Source organism: Chlorocebus sabaeus, chromosome 8 (assembly GCF_047675955.1).
Source record: "Chlorocebus sabaeus isolate Y175 chromosome 8, mChlSab1.0.hap1, whole genome shotgun sequence".
In the NCBI taxonomy this organism is placed as follows: Eukaryota; Metazoa; Chordata; class Mammalia; order Primates; family Cercopithecidae; genus Chlorocebus; species Chlorocebus sabaeus.
This window is the reverse complement of record NC_132911.1, coordinates 105610302-105619440: the sequence shown is the minus strand read 5'-3', so window position 1 is coordinate 105619440 and position 9139 is coordinate 105610302. Positions and strand designations below refer to the sequence as shown.

General features: G+C 40.6%; 1 protein-coding gene and 1 non-coding gene across 3 annotated transcripts in view; both read left to right on the top strand.

The window, feature by feature from the left end:
- The window catches only part of NCALD (neurocalcin delta), a 453797-nt gene that overhangs the window by 271576 nt on the left and 173082 nt on the right, over nt 1-9139 (top strand). The gene's annotated exons all lie outside the window — the stretch shown is intronic.
- LOC119624975 (small nucleolar RNA U13) lies at nt 7103-7207 on the top strand. The gene has a single exon (XR_005241134.2). It is a non-coding gene; the product is annotated as a small nucleolar RNA U13 (small nucleolar RNA).

Below are 9139 nucleotides of genomic sequence, written 5' to 3'. Positions count from 1 at the left end.
GGTTTCACATTTTATTTTTTTATATTTTTATTTATTATTATTATTTTTTTTTTTTTTGAGACGGAGTCTCGCTCAGTAGCCCAGGCTGGAGTGCAGTGGCGCGATCTCGGCTCACTGTAAGCTCTGCCTCCCGGGTTCACGCCATTCTCCTGCCTCAGCCTCCCTAGTAACTGGGACTATAGGCACCCGCCACCACGCCTGGCTAATTTTTTGCATTTTTAGTAGAGACGGGGTTTCACCGTTTTAGCCAGGATGGTCTCGATCTGCTGACCTCGTGATCCACCCACCTCGGCCTCCGAAAGTGCTGGGATTACAGGCGTGAGCCACCATGCCTGGCCAGGTTTCACATTTTAAACATACTTTATATTCCTCCTCTTAGGGGGCTCCAGCCTGCATTCGCGCCAAAGCAGGTGTTATATCTGGCATAGAGTCCTCGGAGCAGCAGTTGTTCCTGAAAGTTCCTTTTTGCATCTTTGTGCCTCATGCAGTGGCTTACAGGTCAACCAGGCTTCTCCCCTGACTTTCGATGTGTAAGAGTTTGTGTTTCAAATGGATTTGGTTTTCTTAATGTCACCCTAGGTTGGTGGAAAGGAGAGTAAATGGAAATGGGGGTAAGCAGGGTCCCCTGGGGAGGTTTAAACAGATGGAAGTCTATTGTCTCTTGAGAAGAGAGGAGGCTATTGAGTTTTCATTCCACACTCTGCACCTTTTCTGTTAGCAAAGAACAAGCCCCACTCTCTAGCAATTGCTTTCCACTGGACTCCCCCGCCCTGGCCCCCCCAGCAAAAACCTAGGGATCAACTTAGTTCACTCCAAATTAGAAAATTAAATCGTCATTTGTTTCTTCTTGTCCACAGGGAGAACCATTTTCTTTTCTTCTTTCAAAATTGCCCAGGTCTTGTAAAGGGTTATTAACACCAGAAATAAATACATTTTAATAAGCTTAAATCTCATTGCTACCTGAAACCATCAGGTTTTAGTACTGTAATATTTTGATCCCTCTGTCTTTTAGGCTCTGACACCAAAATTGCCATAATGAAGGTGTTTCACTTCTTCTCATTTATTTTTATGGGATCTTTTGTTCCCAAATGTCTTTTCATCCCAGCCAAAGGGAGAAATGTTAGTAGGTCTGCCATCCAGAAGGTTCCAAAGCTGGCCTGTCAGGTTTTCTGTTTTCTTGTTTATTATCTTTGAACTTTTGTTTTAAACACTTATTTACCATGTAACTTAATGCCTGATAGTATTGAAAGCATTTTATGGGTTTTAATTTATTTAATGCTCATGAAACCCTATGAGGTAGGTACCGATATTATTTTTATTTTACAGATGAGGAAACTGAAACAAAGAGAAGTGAAATGAAAGCTAGTGAGTGATGGGACCAGGGTTTGGACATGGGCAGTCTGGCTCAAAAATTGTGTGCTTTTAACTACTATGTAATGCTGCCTCACAAACAACTTGTCTCGCAAATCGTTATTCTGGATCAGAGGGTGTTCACTGACCTGCAATTGTATTTTGTATGGCCCATACACAATTCAGAAGTCTGAAAAATTTATGTAGAAATCTGCATTTCCTGACTTCTTTTGAAAATAGGAATACCAGATATCATTAGGCTCGAATTCCCAATATGGCAACAACAGCTGAGCAACAATCAGCTGTTTAGGTGAGGCACCTGCTCTCCAATTTCCACAGTCCCCACCAGTGCAGACCATACTATCTACTTAAATTTCCTGCGTGCCTCAGAGAAGCTTCTCAGCTTGTGACCTCTGTTCCAGCTGCCCTATGTATGGACACTGCCACAGTACAGCAAGCGCCTGCTGCAAAATGCGTTTCTTAGTCTTCAATACTCATTTCTCCTTGTAACTGGATTTCTGGTAAGTTATGTCTCATGGTGGATCTGCCCCAAAGATAGAGACTGAATGGAAGTGAGTCACCCGCCCTGGCCTCCATTGTTCTGAAGAAGGTTCCAGCCACATGATTGATGTCAGCTGGTTTGCCAGAGCCAGAGCTGGGTTTCAGGACAGACACACCTGCATCTGATAGTGAAAGGCAAGGTTGAAAGGCCAAGACCAGCCTGAGGTCTGAGAGACCAACGGCATCACAGAGGCCAGAAGTTCAGAGGTGGACATAAAAGCAGTTAGGAGAATAAGGAAGTGGAAAGAACATAGTACAGTGTATCAGAGAAGGAGCTCCAGACTGGCAAATATAACTCCCTTGAGAAAGTTAATGCCTGTCTGCTGAATTCACACTTCCTTATCCATGCGTCTCAGTCCATTCAGGCTGCCATAACAAAATCCCTTAGACTGGGTAATTTACAGATAATAGAAAATTATTGCTTGTGGTTATGGAGGCTGGGAAGTTCAAGTTCAAGATGCCAGAAGATTCAGTGAGGTGAAAGCCTGTTCCTCATTCTCACTGCATCCTCACATGGTGGAAGGGGTGAATTGTCCTCCTATGGTAGAAGGGGCAAGAATGTGCCCTTCACCCTGTTTTATAAGGGCACTAGTCCCATTCATGAAGGCAGAGCCATCATGACTTAATCACCTCTCAAAATGCCCCATCTCTTAATATCGCTATAATGGAAATTAGGGTTTAACATAAATTTCAGGACATATTGAGACCGTAATACCATACAATAAAATCAATACCCCAGCTTCATGGAGTTGTTGTAAAGATTAAATGAGATAGTGTACTCTGAGTGCTTAGCCTGGTGCCTGGTGTGATCAATGCTAACCCAAAGGATCCAGGAGGTCTCGAGTGGCTGCTGAGAATACTAATGGGTGTTTGCAGTCTGCCTGTGTGCAGAGGCAGATATGGAGTATGGGTGGGTCCAGTCAGTTCTCAGGGGGCAAATCCAAGACAGAGTTTGATTATTCATAACCTTAACATTGTATTGCCATCATTTATTTTATTTTTTAGTATATTTATTTATATTTAGTTTTTAGTTTCAAAAGTAAATATGATAAACAAGAGAGCTAGGGTAGACAAGAGAGTTATGGGTGACAATGCTAAGTGCTTTCGTCACACTTACTATTTTTTTTTCAATTTAATGAGAATGCCATACACTTCCCTCTCTCTTTACATCTAGAAATATTGTATGAACAGTGATTTCATAAGATGCTTGCGACTTTAGGTGAGCTAAGATTTTGCATTTTGTTATTTCTTCACTTCTTTTCTCCCTCACTCTCTTTCTTCCTTACAGAAATTCATAGATTTGTCTTATAATCTAGTTCAGCATTTCCCAAAATGTAAGCTAAAGAACCTAATCTCATAAGATTCTCCAGGAATAACAGGTTTTTGTGATCAAATAAATTTGGGAAATGCTTTATATTTTATCTCTGCTTTGAGATTTACTAAACATGTTGAAACATTGATAAGGCTTTCAATTGCCTTGAAGTAAAACAAAAACAAAAATAGAAAACACAGAACATTTAGTCCAATATTTTCTCAAATGCATTTGGGCATGAAACTTTTCCTTTCTTGAGTAAACCCTAGTAACACCCTGCTGGATCCAACTGGACAACGGTTGATCTGGGTCTTCTCATTAAATGACTTTCTAACCTTGGAACTGGACTGATTATTGTTACTGCTGCTTTCATTAAAGATGCTATGTTTTATGTTTATGCATTTATCTTCCTTCCAAAGACCTAACTTTAAAAAAATCAGAAAAGCGTATCTTCTACCCTTTGCTTCATACATAGTCATTGAAAATGATGTGATGAAAGGATGCATCATGAGAAAGTAAACATACAACATAGGTAAAAGTTGTTCCAAGTCTTTACAAATGTTCTTATATCTTCAACCTTATTATGGCTCAAGATATAGTAACTTTTGTGGGGTTTTGTCATTGTTTTTGTTTTATTTTGTGAAAACATCCAAGAGCCCCCAACAGCCTATAGATTTGCAGATCCTTTTCTTTCCCAGGTAGCCTTGCATTCAGGAAACATTAACTTCACACAAATTCTTCTTTAAAATAAGTGTGTAGTGATCTTTTTCCCCTCATGGGCTCTGCACAAACTTGTTCTCTTTTTCTCTCATCATTTACTTACAAAAAATAAAACCTGTTAAGAAGCAATTTGTTCTATGTTAGGTTCATTTATGCAGCAGGCGAGCAGGAGATGGCTGGTGACATCAGCCATCTCCTAGTGTCTTGGAAGTGCATTGACACAGGAGTCACCTGGGTTCTGCTTCATCTAAGGAGTGCTTCAGGACATTAGAGAGCTGAGGGAGACAATCCCAGATCAAGTGAGAATTTTCCTTTGCAGGGTAGGGACTGATGCCCAGGCCTGTGACACTCCTTTGGCTCTTTCAGAAGCCTCTTCAGTGACACGGACTCCAAAGCATGGTAGCTGATCTTTCTGGATAACACCAGGCAGAGCTGGACTTAGGTACTTGCTTAGTCCAGAGGCCTCTTCAGATGTGACAAGGGAATGGCTAATCAGATGTGGAAAGTACCTTGAATGAATAGTCTCTGGGGAAAAAAAACAAAACAAAACAAAACACCTCTTAAATTGGTTTTATTGAATGTAGAAGAACTGCCTGAATTTTGTGAATGGCTGGAGAAACACAGGGAAGGGCCCCTGTCTTCAGTGTGAATGCACTGTCTTCCCTTGCTCAGAGCCCCTGCCTTTGCTGTAGCTCTTCCTTTCAAATTCAATGCCAGTCATGGCAGCAAAGATAAAAGAAGCCAGTGCTGGCTTGTCTCTGCTTGCTCATAATTCTGTTCAGGGCAGATTTATGGAATGAATGATTCTTTCCATCACAGTTGGCTAATTGTAGAAAGATTAGAATGCAGGAGACTTCCGTTCCTATGCTAATACAGCCAGGCAAGTTACTACTATCATCTAGCTGTGTTAACTGAATTTTACTTTTGTGTCTTTCTGGTTTCCTATCTGAAAAATGAGCAGGGAAATGAAGACCTTTTACAGAATGACATTAGGAATAATGGACAAAAATTGATTACAGACCACTTTACAAATTAATAGCTCCATATTTATACTATGAATCAACATGTAATTTTTATCTTATAAATAACCAAGGTAGTTACAAATTCCTAGTGCTTTTTAAATCAGATACCAAATTCTTTTTTTTTCTTCAACTTTTATTTTAAGTTCAGGGATACATGTGCAGGATGTGCAGGTTTGTACATAGATTAACATGTGCCATGGTGGTTTGCTGCACAGATCATCCCATCACCTAGGTATTAAGCCCAGCATCCATTAGCTGTTCTTCCTGATGCTCTCCCTCCCCATCCCTCACAGGCCCTGGTGTATGTTGGTCCCCCCACAACGTGTCCATGTGTTCTCATCGTTCAGCTCCCACTTATAAGTGAGAACATGCGGTGTTTAGTTTTCTGTTCCTGCATTAGTTTGCTGAGGAAAACGACTTCCAACTCCATCCATGTTCCTACAAAGGACATAATCTCATTCCTTTTTATGGCTGCATAGTATTCCATGGCATATATGTACCATATTTTCCTTATCCAGTCTATCATTGATGGGCATAGGGTTGATTCCATGTCTTTGCTATCATGACTAGTGCTGCAATGAACATATGTGTTCGTGTATGTTTATAACAGAATTATTTATATTCCTTTGGGTATATACCTAGTAATGGGATTGCTGGGTCAAACAGATACCAAATTCTATTCATTTGTCTTAAAATTCTTTGAAGCAATGTTGTAGAACAACATATTCCAGGCTGGATTTTACCTTTCATTTTTCTTTGTTACCACTAGATACATGCAAAAAATTGAAGTTAATATTGTAAATCTTATCCTTTAAATGGAAAACAGAGAAGGCACTGAGTTAGAGAAACTTTAACTTTCAAGAGCAGAAAGCAATCAAACATTAAAAATCTTAGGACCATTTCAATGTGACTCTCCCTATAAAACCCATAGATTCTGGGAATCATGACCACTTCTTTTGTAAATATAATTTCCCTAAAATTAGTACCAAACACTTTTAGGTCTGGAAAGCATCTTGGAAATGGATCTTCTGAGGGGTCCAACAGCTTCTTACTGTGTCTGTTTGAGAGTTAATAGCTCACCTAGAGCTCAGATCTCCTAAATCTCCAGACAAAACTTTTTTCAAGTTTGCTCTTGTTTCCTCATTCCAGAATTATTTTATAGTATCCAAGCCACTTCACTTTCCACCTTTCCCTTCCTGTTCTCCCCCATACATTGGTTCCTATAGCTCCCTGCTGCTCTGTGGAGACCCTGAGGTGCCATAGGAAAGGGAAGGTTGTTAGCTGAGCCTCTGGGTTCTCTACAACTTATTGAACCAGAATAGCTCAATTTTTAGCTATTTTTCTTATGATGCTTTCCTGAGATAAGGGCTCCATGGCTTGAAAATGTTTTCAAACCACTGTCCTCCCTGACCAAAACCACATGCTTGTCTCACTCCGTGTTCCTCACTGAACCTCCAAAATCTCTTTATAGCAACTTTTGTAAGGTTTGTTCCTTCTCTTTTCCCTTTTATACCACTCCCCATCCCTACTATAGACCTGAACGCTTCCCAGCATCTTCTTTTCAAGGGCCACTGTTTTTTATGAGTGTAAATGCCTGAAGTTAAATTGTCTTATCTAAGATCCCTAAATTCGGCCTCATACCTCAACTCCATGCTCTCTTCCCTGATCTGAATATTTTCAAAACAACTCCTTAGGACATCTGGGAGGTGTTCTGGTTGCCATAAACCTTAAGTCTCCCTGGGTCCCATGTTCACCCAGGAGCTGTGTCTCTTTCCTGTCTTCAAAGCTACATCAAAGCTCTTTGAGGACAGGAAACATATGTTTTCCATCTTCATGTCTAGCACTGGTTTTTAACATGGTAGGTATCTTAGTTAAGAATTTCCTTGGCTAAAAATAACATGGACCCCGAAGCAATAGCTTAAATAATTAAATGAGGGGTTTTCCCGTTCCCATATAATCAGAGGTCTAGAGATGGGGAGTCTAGAGCTGGCATGACAGCCATGATGCTGCAAGAGACCCAGGCGCCTCTGTCCTCTCAAGCATCCTTGGCACTTGCTTGTCACCAGTGGTCTCGAGATGGAGGAACCCCTTCTAGAAGGCATCATGTCCATATCCCACTAAAGAAGAAGGGAAGGCGATCCTGTTGTAGCTCAGGAGTGTGATAATTGTGTGTTCATGTGCGTGTGTGAGATGTGCCACCCTCTGAACCTTGTTACAACATTGACACATTACCTGTCTGACCTGACTTAAGGGAAAAAAAAAGAAGAAGAAGAAGAAGAAGGGAAAGGAATTGAGTCATTTGTGGTGGAAAATTTGTTGGTGAAAGACAGCAACAAAGCAAGAGTCAGGCAAGCTTCTTTAACGAACTTTCTAGAAGTCCCACTTGGTGACATGCACTTACATTTTATTCATAAAAACTGTGTCACATGGACCCCTCTAGCTGAAAGAAGTCTGGAAAATGTAGTGTTTTTAAGGCTGGGTATGTTGTTAATAACACTGGTGTTCTGTCGGTAAAGAAGAAAAAGATAGTAGATATTTGGTGACAACCTGCAGTCTCTGCTGGAGTAAGTAGGCAAAAATACTGCTTATGGCTGGAATGGAAAATGTCCACTCCCACCATGGTCACCTGTGTTGAGTACCTGGAAGAGTGGTTCTCAAAGTGTGGTCCCAGGCCAACTGCGTCACCTGAGAACTTTTTAGAAATGCAAATTCTTCAGCCTCAGCACAGACAGATTGTGTTAGAAGTAGATGGAGTCAGTGATCTGTGTTTTAAATGCCCTACAGAGGATTTTAATGCTGCTAGAGTCTGAGAACCACTGGCCTAGAATGATCATGCAGAAAGTTCTAGACTGTCAGGCTCTGCTTGTCTTGATGTCACCAGAGTGGTCTGGGATGCATTGGTGGCCAAGATAGGCACTAGATAATCTTTACAAAGCAATTTAAGCTCACCCAAATAGAGCTAGAATGATCCAGGTTCCTGATGTTGCGGGGTGGAGGGGGAGCTTGAAGAAAAACTGGCATGGCAGTAGAACCAGGCCAACCAACTTTAACATGCCAACAAATGCCAGAGGCTCCTTCCTCTCAAAACTATCTTCCATTCTTCTCAGTTGAAGGGCTTTAGTTGCAAAACAAAAAGTATTACTCTAGGATCTTGCAATTAAAGATTATCTGAGATGCTGGCAAGGATGTGGAGAAAGGGGAACTCTTGTATACAATTAGTGGGAATATAAATAGGTACAGACGTTACAGAAAAAAGGATAGAGAGTCCTCAAAAAACTAAAAACAGGAATATAATACCATCTGATCTAGCAATCCCACTGCTGGGTATATATCCAAAAGAAAGGAAATCAGTAAGATGAGGAGATATCTGCACTCCCACGTTTGTTGCTGCACTGTTCACAGTGGCCAAGATGTGGAATCAACTTAAGTGTTCTTTGGCAGATGCATGGATAAAGAAAATGTGGCATATATATACACAATGGAATATTATTTAGCCATAGAAAGATTAAAATTCTGTCATTTGCAGCAACATGGATGCAGAACATTATGTTTAGTGAAACAATCCAGGCACAGAAAGACAGATATCACATGTACTCCCTCCTATGTGGGAGTTAATAAAAGATCATCTTATGAAGGTAGAGAGTGGAATGGATGATAGTTACCAGAGCCTGGGAGTGGTGGGGCAGAGGAGGGTAAATATAGAGAGGCTGGTTAATGGGTACAAAATGCAGTTAGATGGAAAGAATAAGTTCTATATTGTTCGATAGCACAGTAGGATGACTGTAGTTAACAATAATCGATTGTGTATTTCCAAATAGCTAGAAGAGAAGATTTGGAATGTTCCAACACAAAGAAATGATAAATGTTGGAGGTGATGAATATCCCAATTACCCTGCTTTTACCATGACACATTATATGCCTGTATCAAAATATTACCTGTACCCCATAAATATGTACAATTACAATTACAATCAATGAAAAAGAAAGAGTATTTGAAATGTATAATCCTTGAGCTTCAGTGAGACCAATAGGGATGACTTGTGTGGAGAGGGTTGTAGTCATCCCATAACATCCATCTGCTTCTCCCCCAAGTAACCCATAATGAACTCAGTACAATTAAGTATAATAAAAAGTGGACACAGAGCACAGGCAGCTTCAAGTTGGCTCCTCTGGC